Below are 14,985 nucleotides of genomic sequence, written 5' to 3'. Positions count from 1 at the left end.
ATTAGTTCCTAAAAATTATATATTAATTTTAGAATGCTAAGTATAAATAAAAATGTAAATTTTTGACCCATCCCGGCCCCTGAGCGGGCCCCTGAGCGCCCCAATACGAGGACTGTGGGCTTTTTGACAGCGTTTTACATTTTTTTGACATTTTTTTATTCCATTTCTTTCTCGCATGCCTAGCAAACTCTAAGGATCGTGTCTGCAAAATTTCATTATTTTTTGACGTCGTTTTTATTTTATTATATTTTTAAAGACGAAAAATAAAGAAAATCATAAAAAATAGAATATTCATCAAAAAATGGTGCCGCTTGTTGCATTAATTCCTAAAAATTATATATAAATTTTAGAATGTAAAACATAAATAAAAATATAAATTCTTGACCCACCTCGGCCCCTGAAATGGCCCTTGGGCGCTCCACTACGCGGGCCATGGGCTTTTTGATGGCATTTTACTCTTTTGTCATTTCTTGGGGCCACTTTTTTCTGAAATGCCTAGAAAAATGTAAGGATCATGTCTGCAAAATTTGATTACTTTTTGACGTCATTTTTATTTTATTATATTTTTTAAAGATGAAAAAAATAATAAAAAATTAAATATTCATAAAAAAATGATGACGCTGTTTGCATTAATTTCTAAAAATCATATATTAATTTTAGAATATAAAATGTAGATAAAAATGAAAATTTTTGACCAATCTTGGCCCCTGAGCTAGCCCCTAGGCGCCATACTACGCGAGCTGGGGCTTTTTCGCAGCGTTTTACTTTTTTTTTGTTTTTTTAGGCCCTTTTTCTCTGGAATGCCTAGAAAAATGTAAGGGTCATGTCTGTAAAATTTAATATTTTTTAACGTCATTTTTGTTATATTATATTTTTTAAAAATGAAAAAAGAAAATAATAAAAAATTGAATATTCATCAAAAAATGATGTCGCTTGTTGCATTAATTTCTAAAAGTCATATATTAATTTTAGAATACAAAATATAAATAAAAAAGTAAATTTTTTACCCATCCTGGCCCCTGAGCTGGCCCCTGGGTACCCTACTATGCGGGCTAGGGTCTTTTTAACAGCGTTTCACTTTTTTATCTTTTTTTAGGCCATTTTTTTCTCGAATGCCTTGAAAAATGTAAGGATCGTGTCTGTAAAATTTCATTATTTTTTGACGTCGTTTTTGTTTTATTATATTTTTTAAAGATGAAAAATAAAGAAATCATAACAAATAGAATATTCATCCAAAAATAGTGCTCCTTGTTGCATTAATTCCTAAAAATTATATATTAATTTCATAGTGTAAAATATAAATAAAAATATAAATTTTTGACCCATCATGGCCCCTAACCTGGTCCCTGGGAGCCCCAATACGCTGGCTGGGGGCATTTTGACAGCAATTTACTTTTTTTGTCATTCTTTGAGTCCATTTTTTTCGTATGCCTTGAAAAATGTAGGGATGATGTCTACTAAAGTTTATTATTTTTTGACGTCATTTTTATTTTATTATATATTTTAAAGACTAAAATAAAGAAAATCATCAAAAATACATAACATAAGTAAAAATATAAATAGTTGACCCATCCCGGCCCCTGATCTAGCCCCTGGGCAACCCGCCACGTGGGCCGGGGACTTTCCGACAGCGTTTTACTTTTTTTGTCATTTTTTAAGGCCATTTTCTTTTGGCATGCCTAGAAAATGTAAGGATTTTGCCTGCAAAATTTCATTATTTTTTGACGTCATTTTTATGTTATTATATTTTTTAAAGTCAAAAAATAAGGAAAATCATAAAAAATAGACTATTCATCAAAAAATAGTGCTGCTTGCTGCATTAATTCCTAAAGATCTTATATTAATTTTAGAATAAAAGACATAAATAAAAATATAAATTTTTGACCCATCATGGCCTAAGAGTTGGCCCCTGGGCGCCCCACTACGCGGGCCGGGGGCTTTTTGACAGCGTTTTACTTTTTTATCACTTTTTGTGGCCATTTTGTTCGGCCATGCCTAAAAAAATATAAGGATCGTGTCTGCAAAATTTTATTATTTTTTGACGTCGTTTTTATTTTACTATATTTTTTAAATACGAAAAATAAAGAAAATCATAAAAATAGAATATTCATTAAAAATGGTGTCGCTTGTTGCATTAATTCCTAAAAATCATATATTAATTTTAGAATACAAAATATAAATAAAACTATAAATTTTTTACCCATCCCAGCACCTGGACACCCCACTACGCGGACCCGGGGTTTTTTGACAACGTTTTACTTTTTTTGTCTTTTTTGAGGCCTTTCTTTCTCACATGTCTAGAAAAATGTAAGGATCGTGTCTACAAAATTTCATTATTTTTCGATGTCATTTTTGTTTTTTTATATTTTTTTTAGGATGAAAAATAAAGAAAATCATAAAAAATAGAATATTCATCAAAATACGGTGCCGCTTGTTGCCTTAATTCCTAAAGATAATCTGTTAATTTTAGAATGCAAAACATAAATTAAAATTAAAATTTTTGACCTATCCCGTCCCCTGAGCTGGCCCATGGGCTCCCCACTACGCGGACCGGGGGCTTCCTCACAGTGGTTTATTTTTTTTTTCATTTTTTGAATCATTTTTTCTGGCATGTCTAGAAAAATGTAAGGACAGTGCCTGCATAATTTCATTTTTTTACATCATTTTTATTTTATTATATTTTTTAAACACAAAAAATAAAGAAAATCATAACAACTAAAATATTCATCAAAAAATGGCCCGCTTGTTGCATTAGTTCCTCAAAATTATATATTAATTTTAGAATGCTAAGTATAAATAAAAATGTAAATTTTTGACCCATCCCGGCCGCTGAACGGGCCCCTGGGCGCCCCAATACGAGGACCGTGGGCTTTTTTACAGCGTTTTACATTTTTTTAACATTTTTTTATTCCATTTCTTTCTCGCATGTCTAGCAAACTCTAAGGATCGTGTCTGCAAAATTTCATTATATTTTACGTCATTTTTATTTTATTATATTTATTAAAAAATCATAAAAAATAGAATATTCATAAAAAATTGTGCCGCTTGTTGCATTAATTCCTTAAAATTATATATTAATTTTAGAATGTAAAACATAAATAAAAATGTAAATTTTTTACCCATTCCGGCCCCTAAGCTGGCCCCTGGACACCCTCCTGCGCGGGCCGGGGACTTTTTGACAGCGTTTCACTTTTTCTGTCATTTTTTGTGGCCATTTTTTTCTGGCATGCCTAGAAAAATATAAGGATCGTGTCTGCAAAATTTCATTATTTGTCGACGTCGTTTTTATTTTATTATATTTTTCAAAGTCATAAAATGAAAAAAATCATAAAAAATAGAATATTCATCAAGATATGGTGCCGCTTGTTGCATTAATTTCTAAAAATCATATATGAATTTTAGAATGCAAAACATTAAAAAAATATATAAATTTTTTACCCATCCCGGCCCCTGAGCGTGCCTGTGAACGCCCTCCGGGTGCTTTTTGACAGCGTTTTACTTTTTCTGTCATTTCTTGATGCCATTTTTTTTCTAGCATACCTAGAAAAATGTAAGGATCGTGTCAGTAAAAATTCATTATTTTTTGACGTCGTTTTTATTTTATTATATTTTTTAAAGATGAAAAATAAATAAAATCATAAAAAATAGAATATTTATCAAAATATGGTGCCGCTTGTTACATTAATTCCTAAAAATTATATATTAATTTTAGAATGTAAAACATGAAAAAAAAGATAAATTTTTTACCCCTCCCGGCCCTTGAGCTGGCCCCTAGCGCCCCACTACGCGACCCGGGGGCTTTTTGACAGCGTTTTACTTTTTTTATCATTTGGGCAGACCATTCCTTTCTGGCACGCCTAGAAAAGGATCATGTCGGCAAACTTTCATTATTTTTCGACGTCATTTTTATTTTATTATATTTTTTAAGGGTAAAAAATAAAGAAAATCATACAAAATATAATATTTATCAAAAAATCGTGCCGGTTGTTGCATTAATTCATAAAAATCATATATTAATTTTAGAATGCAAAACATAAATAAAAATATATATTTTTGACCGATCCTGACCCCTGAGCTGGTCCCTAGATGCCCTACTATGCGGGTCGGGGGCTTTTTGACAGCGTTTTACTTCTTTTGTCATTTTTTTAGGCCATTTTTTTGGCATCCCTAGAAAAATGTAAGCATCCTGACTGCAAAATTTCATTATTTTTGGATCTCGTTTTTATTTTATTATATTTTTTGAAGAAAAAAAAGAAAGAAAATCATAAAAAATAGACTATTCATCAAAATATGGTGCCGCTTGTTACATTAATTCAAAAAAATCACATATTATTTTTAGAATGCAAAAATAAGTAAAAACATAAATTTTTGATCCATCATGGCCCCTGAGGTGGCCCTTGGGCTCCAAACTACGTGGGCCGGGGACTTTTTGACAACGTTTTACTTTTTTTTACCTTTTTTTTAGCCTACTTTTTCCTGGCATGCCTAGAAAAAATGTAAGGATTATGTCTGCAAAATTTCATTATTTTTTAACGTCGTTTTTGTTTTATTATATTTTTAAAAATGAAAAATAAAGAAAATCATAAAACATAGAATATTCGTCAAAAAATAGTGCTGCTTGTTGTATTAATTCTTAAAAATTATATGTTAATTTTAGAATGGAAAGCATAAATAAAAAGATAAATTTTTGACCAATCCAGGCCCCTGAGGTTACCCTTAGTGTCCCACAATGCGGTTCGGGGGATTTTTGTCAGTGTTTTACTTTTTTGTCATTTTTTTATGCTATTTTTTCTGGCGTACCTAGAAAAATGTAACGATCGTCTCCGCAAAATTTCATTACTTTTTTACGTCATTTTTATTTTATTATATTTTTTAAAGACAAAAAACAAAGAAAATCAAAAAAATAGAATATTTATCTAAAATGGTGCTGCTTGTGCCATTAATTCGTAAAAATCATATATTAATTTTAGAATACAAAACAAAAATATAAATATAAATTTTTGGCTCATCCCGACCGCTGAGCTGGCCCCTGGACGCCTTACTACGCGGGCCGGGGGCTTTATTTTTTTCATTTTTTGAGGCCATTTTTTTCTAGCATGCCTACAAAAATTTAAGGGCTGTGTCTGTAAAATTTCATTATTTGTCGACGTCGTTTTTATTTTATTATACTTTTTTAAGTCAAAAAATAAAGAAAATCATCAAAAATAGAATATTCATCAAAATATGGTGCCGCCTATTGCATTAATTCCATAAAATCATATATTAATTTTAGAATGAAAAACATAAAAAAAAATGTACATGTTTAACCAATCCTAGCCCCTGAGCTGGGCCCTCGGCGCCCTACTAAGCGGGCTAGGCGCTTTTTGACATTGTTTTACTTTTTGTTGTCATTTTTTAGGTCATTTTTTCTGGTATGCCGAGAAAAATCTAAGGATCGTGTCTACAAAATTTCATTATTTTTTGACGTTGTTTTTGTTTTATTATAGTTTTTTAAAGATGAAAAATAAAGAAAATCATAAAAAATAGAATATTCAATAAAAAATAGTTCTGCTTGTTGCATTAATTGCTAAAAATCATATGTTAATTTTAGAATGCAAACCATACATAAAAATATAAAGTTTAGACTCATCCCGGCCTCTGAGCTGGCTCTTGGGCGTCTCACTACGCAGGGCGGGGGCTTTTTGACAACGTTTTCCTTTTTTGCCATTTTTTGAGGCCATTTTTTTCTGTGATGCCTAGAAAAATGTAAGGATCGTGTCTGCAAAATTTCATTACTTTTTGACGTGGTTTTTATTTTATTATATTTTCTAAATTCAAAAAAATAAAGAAAAACATAAAAAATAGAATATTCATCAAAATATGATGTCGCTTGTTGCATTAATTCCCTAAAATAAAATATTAATTTTAGAATACAAAATATAAACTTTTTACCCATCCCAGCCCCCGAGCTGGCCCCTAGACGCCATACTACGCGGGCTAGGGGCTTTTTTACAGCGTTTTACTTTTTTGTCATTTTTAGGCCCTTTTCTCCTGGCAAGCCCAGAAAAATGTAAGGATCGTGTCTGCAAAGTTTCATTATTTTTTGACGCCGTTTTCATTTTATTATATTTTTAAAAGATAAAAAATAAAGAAAATCATAAAAAATAGAATATTCTTAAACAAAAATGGTGCCGCTTGTTGCATTAATTCGAAACAACGATATATTAATTTTAGAATACCAGAAATAAATAAAAATGTTTATTTTTGACCCATCTCGGCCCCTGAGCTGGCCCATGGGTGCCTTACTACCCGGGCCGGGGGCTTTTTGACAGCGTTGTAGATATTTTTCTCATTTTTTGAGGCCCTTCTTTTCTGGCAAGCCTAGAAAAATGTAAGGATCCTGTCTGCAAAATTTTTTTATTTTTTGACTTCGTTTTTGTTTTATTACATTTTTTACAGACGAAAAAATAAAGAAAATAATAAAAAATAAAATATTCATCAAAAAATGATGCCACTTGTTGCATTAATACCTCAAAATCATATACTAATTTTAGAATGCAAACATAAATAAAAATATTAATTTTTTACCTATCTCGGCACCTGAGCTGGCCCCTAGGCGCACCACTACGCGAGCTGGGGCTTGTTGACAGCGTTCTATGTTTTTAGTCATTTTTTGAGGTAATTTTTGTCTGGCATACGTAGAAATATGTAAGGATTGCGTCTCTAAAATTTCATTATTTTTTGACGTCGTTTTAATTTTATTATATTTTTTAAAGAGGAAAAATAAAGAAAATCATAAAAAAAATAAAATACTCATTCAAAAATGGTGCTGCTTGTTCCATTAATTTTTAGAAATCACATATTAATTTTAGAATACAAAACATAAATAAAAATATAAATTTTTGGCCCATCCCGGCCCTTGAGATGGCCCCTGGACGCCCTACTACGCGGGCCGGGGGCTTTTTGACACGTTCAATTTTTTTTCCCATTTTTTGAGGTGACTTTTTTCTGGCAGGTCTAGAAAAATGTAAGGATCGTGTCTGCAAAATTTAATTATTTGTTGACGTCGTTTTTATTTTATTATATTTTTTAAAGTCAAAAAATAAAGAAAATCATAAAAAAATAGAATACTCATCAAAATATAGTGCATCTTATTGCATTAATTCCTAAAACTCATATATTAATTTAGGAATCAAAAACATAAATAAAAATATAAATTTTTAACCCGTCCAGGCGCCGGAGCTAGCCCCCGGGCGCCCCACTACGCGGGCCGAGGGCTTTTAGACAACATTTTACTTTTGTTTGTAAGTTTTTTAGGCCATTTTTTTTTCTGGCATTCCTAGAAAAATCAAAAGATCATGTCTGCAAAATTTCATTATTTTCTGACGTAATTTTTGTTTTATTATATTTTTTTAAAGATGAAACATAAAGAAAATCATAAAAAAAATGAAATATTGATAAAAAATAGTGCCGCTTGTTGCATTAATGCCTAAAATCATATGTTAATTTTAGAATGCAAATCATAAATAAAAATATAAATTTTTGGCAAATCCCGCCCCCTGAGCTAGCCCCGGGGCGTCCCACTACGCGGGCCGGGGGCTTTTTAACAACGTTTTAATTTTTGTTGTCATTTTTTTGGCCATTTTTTTCTGGTATGCCAAGAAAAATCTAAGGATTGTGTCTGCAAAATTTCATTATTTTTTGACGTTGTTTTTGTTTTATTATAGTTTTTTAAAGATGAAAAATAAAGAAAATCATTAAAAAATAGAATATTCATACCAAAATGGTGCCGTTTATTGCATTAATTTCTAGAAATCATATGTTAATTTTAGAATGCAAAAAACAAATAAAAATATAAATTTTTGACCAATCCCGACCCCTGAGCTGGCCTTAGGGTGTCCCACTACACAGACCAGGAGCTTTTTGACAACGTATTACTTTTTTCGTCATTTTTTTCTGGCATACCTAGAAATATGCAAGGATCGTGTCTGCAAAATTTCATTATTTTTTGGCGTCGTTTTTATTTTATTGAATTTAGTAAAGACAAAAAATAAAGAAAATCATGAAAAAAATTGAATATTTATCCGAAAAAGGTGCCGCATGTTGCATTAATTCCTAAAAGTCATATATAACTTTTAGAATACAAAACATTGAGAAAAATATAAATTTTTGATCCATCCAAGCCCCTGAGCTGTCCCCTGGGCGCCCCACTATGCGGGCATGGGGCTTTTACACAACATTTTACTTTTGTTTGTCATTTTTTTAGGCCATTTTTTATGGCATACCTAGAAAAATCAAAGGATCATGTCTGTAAAATTTCACTATTTTCTGACGTCGTTTTTGTTTTATTATATTTTTTAAAGTCAAAAAATAAAGAAAATCATAGAACAAATAGAATATTCATAAAAAAAATGGTGCCGCTTGTTGCATTAATTCCTAAAAATGATATGTTAATTTTAGAATACAAAACATAAATAAAAATATAAATTTTTGACCAATCCCGGCCCCTGAGCTGGCCCGGGGGAGTCCCGCTACGCGGGCCGGGGGCTTTTTGACAGCGTTTTACTTTTTTTGTCATTTTCAAGGTAATTTTTTTCTCGCATACCTAGAAATATGTAAGCATCATGTCTGCAAAATTTCATTATTTTTTGACGTCGCTTTTGTTTTTTTATATTTTGTAAAGATGAAAAATAAAGAAAATCATAAAAAAAATTAAATATTCATCAGAAAATGGTGCCGCTTGTTGCATTAATTCCTAAAAGTCATGCTTAAATTTTAGAATACAAAACATTGAGAAAAATATAAATTTTTTACCCAACCCGGCCCCTGAGCTGGCCCCTAGGCGCCCGCCCCACTACGCGAGCTGAGGGGTTTTTGACAGCGTTTTACTTTTTTTGTCATTTTTTTAGTCGATTTTTTTCTTGCATACCTAGAAAAATGTAAGCATCGTGTCTGCAAAATTTCATTATTTTTTGACATTGTTTTTATTTTATTATATTTCTTAAAGATGAAAAATAAATAAAATCATAAAATATCGAATATTCATCCAAAAATGGTGCCGCTTGTTGCATTAATTCCTAAAAGTCATAAATTAATTTTAGAATTTAAAAGATTGATAAAAATATAAATTTTTGACTCATTTCGGACCCTAAGATGGCCCCTGGGCTCCCCACTACGAGGGCAGAGGGCTTTTTGACAGCGTTTTACTTTCTTTGTCATTTTTTGAGGCCATTTTTTTTGGCATGCCTAGAAAAATGTAAGGGTCGTGTCTACAAAATTTAATTATTTTTTGACTTCATTTTTGTTTTTAAAATGAAAAATAGAGAAAATCATAAAAAATAGAATATTCATCAGAAAATGGTGCCGCTTGTTGAATTAATTTCTAAAAATCATAGATTAATTTTAGAATGCAAAATATAAATAAAATGTAACTTTTTGACGCATTCTGCCCCTGAGCTGACCCATGGGAGCCCTACTACACGGGCCAGGGGCTTTTTGACAGCGTTTTCTTTTTTTGTCATTTTTTGAGGCCATTTTGTTCTGGCATGCATAGAAAAATGTAGGGATCATGTCTGTAATATTTTATTATTTTTTTACTTCATTTTTGTTTTATTAAATTTTTAAAATTGAAATATAAAGAAAATCATAAAAAATAGAATATTCGTCAAAAAATTGTGTCGTTTGTTGCTTTAATTCCTAAAAGTCATATATAAAATTTAGAATGCAAAACATGAAAAAATATAAATTTTTGACTCATCCCGACACCTGAGCTAACCCATGGACGCCCTTCTAAGCGAGCCGGGGGCTTTTTAACAGCATTTTACTTTTTTTGAGGCCATTTTTTTTCTGACATGCCCAGAAGAGTGAAAGGATCGTGTCTGCAAAAGCTTAATACTTTTCGACGTCGTTTCTATTTTATTACATTTTGTAAAGTCCGAAAGTAAAGAAAATCATAAAAAATAGAATATTAATCAAAATATGGTGCCGCATGTTGTATTAATTCCTAAAAATCATATATTAATTTTAGAATGTGAAACAAAAATAAAAGTATAAATTTTTTACCCATCCCGGCCCCTTAGATGGCCCTAGGGCGCCCCACTACATGGGCTGGAGGCTTTTTGACAGCGTTTTACTTTTTTTGTCATTTTTTGTGCCCATTTTTTTCGCATGCTTAGAAAAATTTAAGGATCGTGTTTGCAAAATTTCATTAGTTGTCGACGTCATTTTTATTTTATTATATTTTTGAAAGGCAAAAAATAAAGAAAATCATAAAAAATAGAATATTCATCATAAAATGGTGCTGCTTGTTGCATTAATTTCTAAAAATCATATATTAATTTTAGAATGCAAAACATAAGTAAACATATAAATTTTTTACTCATCCCGGCCCCTGAAGTGGCCCCTAGAACCCCTACTATGCGGGCTGGGGGCTTTTTAGCAGCGTTTTGTTTTTTTATCATTTTTTGAGGCCATTTTTTCTGACATGCCTAGAAAAATGAAAGGATCATGTCTGCAAAATTTCATTATTTTTTGACATCATTTTTATTTTATTATACTTTTTAAAGACGAAAAGTAAATAAAATCATAAAAAATAGAATATTCATCAAAATATGGTGCTGCTTGTTGGATTAACTCCTAAAAATCATATATTAATTTTAGAATGCAAAACATAAATAAAAATACAAATTTTTTACCCACTCCGGCCCCATAGCTGGCCCTTGGGCGCCCCACTATGCGGGCTGGGGCTTTTTGACAACGTTTCACTTTTTTGTCATTTTTTGAGTCCATTGCTTTCTAGCATACCTCAAAAAATGTAAGGAACGTGTCTACAAAATTTTATTATTTTTTGACGTCATTTTTATTTTAATATATTTTTTAAAGATGAAAAATAAAGAAAATCATAAAATATAGAATATTCATAAGAGAATGTTGCCGCTTGTTGCATTAATTTCTAAAAATTATATATTAATTTTAGAATACAATAGATAAATAAAAATGTAAATTTTTTACTAATGCCGGCCCCTGACCTGGCCCATAGGCGCCCCACTTCGCGGGCTGGAGGCTTTTTAACAGCGTTTTTCTTTTTTTGTCATTTTTTTAGGCCATTTTTTTGGTATGCCTAGAAAAGTGTAAGGATCGTGTCTAAAAAATTTCATTATTTTTCGACGTCGTTTTTATTTTATTATATTTTTTAAAGACAAAAAATAAAAAAAATCATAAAAAAATAGAATATTCATCAAAAAATGGTGCCGCTTGTTGCATTAATTCCTAAAAATCATATATTATTTTAAGAATGCAAAATATAAATAAAAATATCAATTTTTGACCCATCACGGACCCTGAGTTGCCCCGGGACGCCTTACTACATGAGCCGGGGGCTTTTTGATAGCGTTTTACTTTTTTGCCATTTTTTCTGGCATGCCTAGAGCAATGTAAGGATCGTTTCTACAAGATTTCATTATTTTTTGAAGTCTTTTTTATTTTCTTATATTTTTTAAAGATGAAAGGTAAAGGAAATCATAAAAAAATAGAATATTCATCACAATATGGTGCCCCTTATTGCATTAATTCCTAAAAATCATATATTAAATTTTGAATAAAAAACATAAATAAAAATATAAATTTTTGACCCATCCCGACCCTTCAGCTAGCCTTTGGGCACCCCACTACGTGGGCTGGGGGGCTTTGTGACATCGTTTTACTTTTTTTTTGTTCATTTTTTGAGGCCATTTTTTCTAGCATGCCTAGAAAAATGTAAGGACCGTCTCTGCAAAATTTCATTTTTTTTGACGTCATTTTTGTTTTATTATATTCTCTAAAGACGAAAAAAAACAAAGTGATAAAAAAAATAGAATATTCATCAAAAAATGGTGCCACTTGTTGCATTAATTTCTAAAAATCATATGTTAATTTTAGAAGGCAAAATATAAATAAAAATATAAATTTTTGACCCATCCCAGCCCCTGAGCTGGCCCATAGGCGCCCCTCTATGCGGGCCGGGGGCTTTGTGATAGCGTTTACTTGTTTTCTTATTTTTTGAAGCCATTTTTCCTAGCATGACTAGAAAAGTGTAAGGATCGTGTCTGCAAAATTTCATTATTTTTTAACATCGTTTTTGTTTTATTGTATTTTTTAAAGACGAAAAATAAAGAAAATCATAAAAAATAAAATATTCATCAAAAAATGGTGTCGCATGTTGCATTAATGCTAAAAAATCATATGTTAATGCTAGAATATAAAACATAAATAAAAATATAATGTTTTGACCCATCTCGGTACCTGAGCTGGCTCCCCACAACGCGGGACGAAGGCTTTTTGACAGCGTTTTACTTTTTTGTCATTTTTTAAGGCCATTTTATCTGACATGCCTGGGAAAGTGTAAGGATCGTGTCTGCAAAATAGCATTATTGTTCGATGTCATTTTTATTTTATAATATTTTTTAAAGACGAAAAATAAAGAAAATCATAAAAAATAGAATATTCATCAAACAACGGTGCCGCTTGTTGCATTAATTCCTAAAAACCATATATTAATTTTAGAATGTAAAAGATAAATATAAATATAAATTTTTAACCAATCACGGCCCCTGAGCTTACCCCTGGACGCCCTACTGTGCGGGCCAGGAGCTTTTTGACAACGTTTTACTTTTTTGTCATTTTTTTAGGCCATTTTTTTCTGACACACTAAAAAAAATGTAAGGATTGTGTCTGTAAAATTTTATTATTTTTCGACAAGGTTTTTATTTTATTATATTTTTTAAAGACAAAAAATAAAGAAAATCATAAAAAATAGAATATTAATCAAAAAATGGCGCCGCTTGTTGCATTAATTCCTAAATATCATATATTAATTTAGAATGTAAAACATAAATAAAAATATAAATTTTTGAGCCATCCCGGCCCCTAAGCTGACCCCTGGACGCTCTCCTACACGGGCCGGAGGCTTTTTGACAGCGTTTTACTTTTCTTGTCATTTTTTGAGGCTATTTTTGTGTGGCACACCTAGAAAAATGTAAGGATCGTGTCTGCAAAATGTCACTATTTTTTGACGTCGTTTTTATTTTATTATATTTTTTAAATACGAAAAATAAAGAAAATCATAAAAAATAGAATATTCATCAAAATATGGTGCCGCTTGTTACATTAATTCCTAAAAATCATATATTAATTTTAGAATGCAAACATAAATAAAAATCTAAATTTTTACCCATGCCGGCCCCTGAGTTGGCCCCTGGGAGCCTAATTACGCGGGTTGGGGCGTGTTGACAGCGTTTTACCTTTTTTGTCATTTTTTGAGGCCATTATTTTCTAGCTTTCCTAGAAAAATGCAAGGATCATGTCTACAAAATTTTATTATTTTTTGACGTCGTTTTTATTTTATTATATTTTTAAAGGTGACAAATAAAGAAAGTAATAAAACATAGAATATTCATCAAAATATGGTGCTGTTGGTTGCATTAATTCTTAAAAATTATATATTAATTTTAGAATGTAAAATATAAATAAATATATATATTTTTGACCCATCCCGGCCCCTGAGCTGGCCCCTGGGAGCCCCACTACGCGGGATGGGGGCTTTTTGACAGCGTTTTACTTTTTTGGACATTTTTTAGGCCACTATTTTCTGGCATTCGTAGAAAAATGCAAGGATCTTGTCTACAAAATTTCATTATTTTTTTAGGTCATTTTTATTTATTTATATTTATTAAAGATAAAAATAAAGAAAGCCATAAAAAATAGAATATTCATCAAAATATGGTGTTGATGGTTGCATTAATTCTTAAAAATTATACATTAATTTTAGAATGTAAAAGATAAATAAAAATATATATTTTTCACCCATCCCGGCCCCTGAGTTGGCCCCTGGGTGCCTCACTACGCGGGTCGAGGGCTTTTTGGCACCATTTTACTTTTTTGTCATTTTTTTAGGCCATTTTTTCTCGCATGCTTAGAAAAATGTAAAGATCGTGTCGGTAAAATTTCATTACATTTCTATGTCATTTTTTATTTTATTATATTTTTTAAATACGAAAAATAAAGAAAATCATAAAAAATAGAATATTCATCAAAAGAATAGTGTTACTTGTTGCATTAATTCCTAAATGGCATATATGAATTTCAGAATGCAAAATATAAATAAAAATGTAAATTTTTGACCCATCTCGGCCCCTGAGCTAGGCTCTGGGCACCCTACTACGTGGGCCGAGGGCTTTTTGAAAGCGTTTTACTTTTTTGTCATTTTTAGGCCATTTTTTTTTGGCAAGCCTAGAAAATGTATGGATCGTGTCTGCAAAATTTCATTTTTAGGTCATTTATTTTATTATATTTTTAAAGATGAAAAATAAAAAAATCATAAAAAATAGAATATTCATCAAAAAATGGTGCCGCTTGTTGCGTTAATTCCTAAAAACCATATATTAATTTTTGAATCCAAAACATAAATAAAAAATATAAATTTTTGACCAATCCTGGCCCCTGAGCTGGCCCCTAGGCACCCCACTACGCGGGCCGGGGTCTCTTTGATAACGTTTTACTTTTTTTTGTCATTTTTTGAGGCCATTTTTTCTGGCATGCCTAAAAAAATGTAAATATCGTGTCTACAAAATTTCATTACTTTTTCACGTTATTTTTTATTTTATTATATTTTTTATAGACAAAAATAAAGAAAACCATAAAAAATAGAATATTAATAAAAAAATGGTGCCGCTTGTTACATTAATTTATTAAAATAATATATTAATTTTATAATACAAAATAAAATAAAAATGTAAATTTTTGACCCATCCCGGTCCCTGAGGTGTCCCCTAGGTGCCCCATTACTCGGGCCGGGAGCTTTTTCACCACGTTTTCCTTCTTTTTAGCTTTTTTTGAATCCTCTTTTTTCGAGCACGCCTAAAAAAATGTAAGGACCGTGCCAGTGAAATTTCATTATTTTTTGACGTTGTTTTTATTTTATCATATTTTTTAAAAATGAAAAATAAAGAAAATCATAAAAAATAGAATATA

This window comes from Morus notabilis, unplaced genomic scaffold, assembly GCF_000414095.1.
Source record: "Morus notabilis unplaced genomic scaffold, ASM41409v2 Scaffold294, whole genome shotgun sequence".
In the NCBI taxonomy this organism is placed as follows: Eukaryota; Viridiplantae; Streptophyta; class Magnoliopsida; order Rosales; family Moraceae; genus Morus; species Morus notabilis.
The sequence above is the reverse complement of the archived record's forward strand: the minus strand, read 5'-3'. Positions refer to the sequence as shown.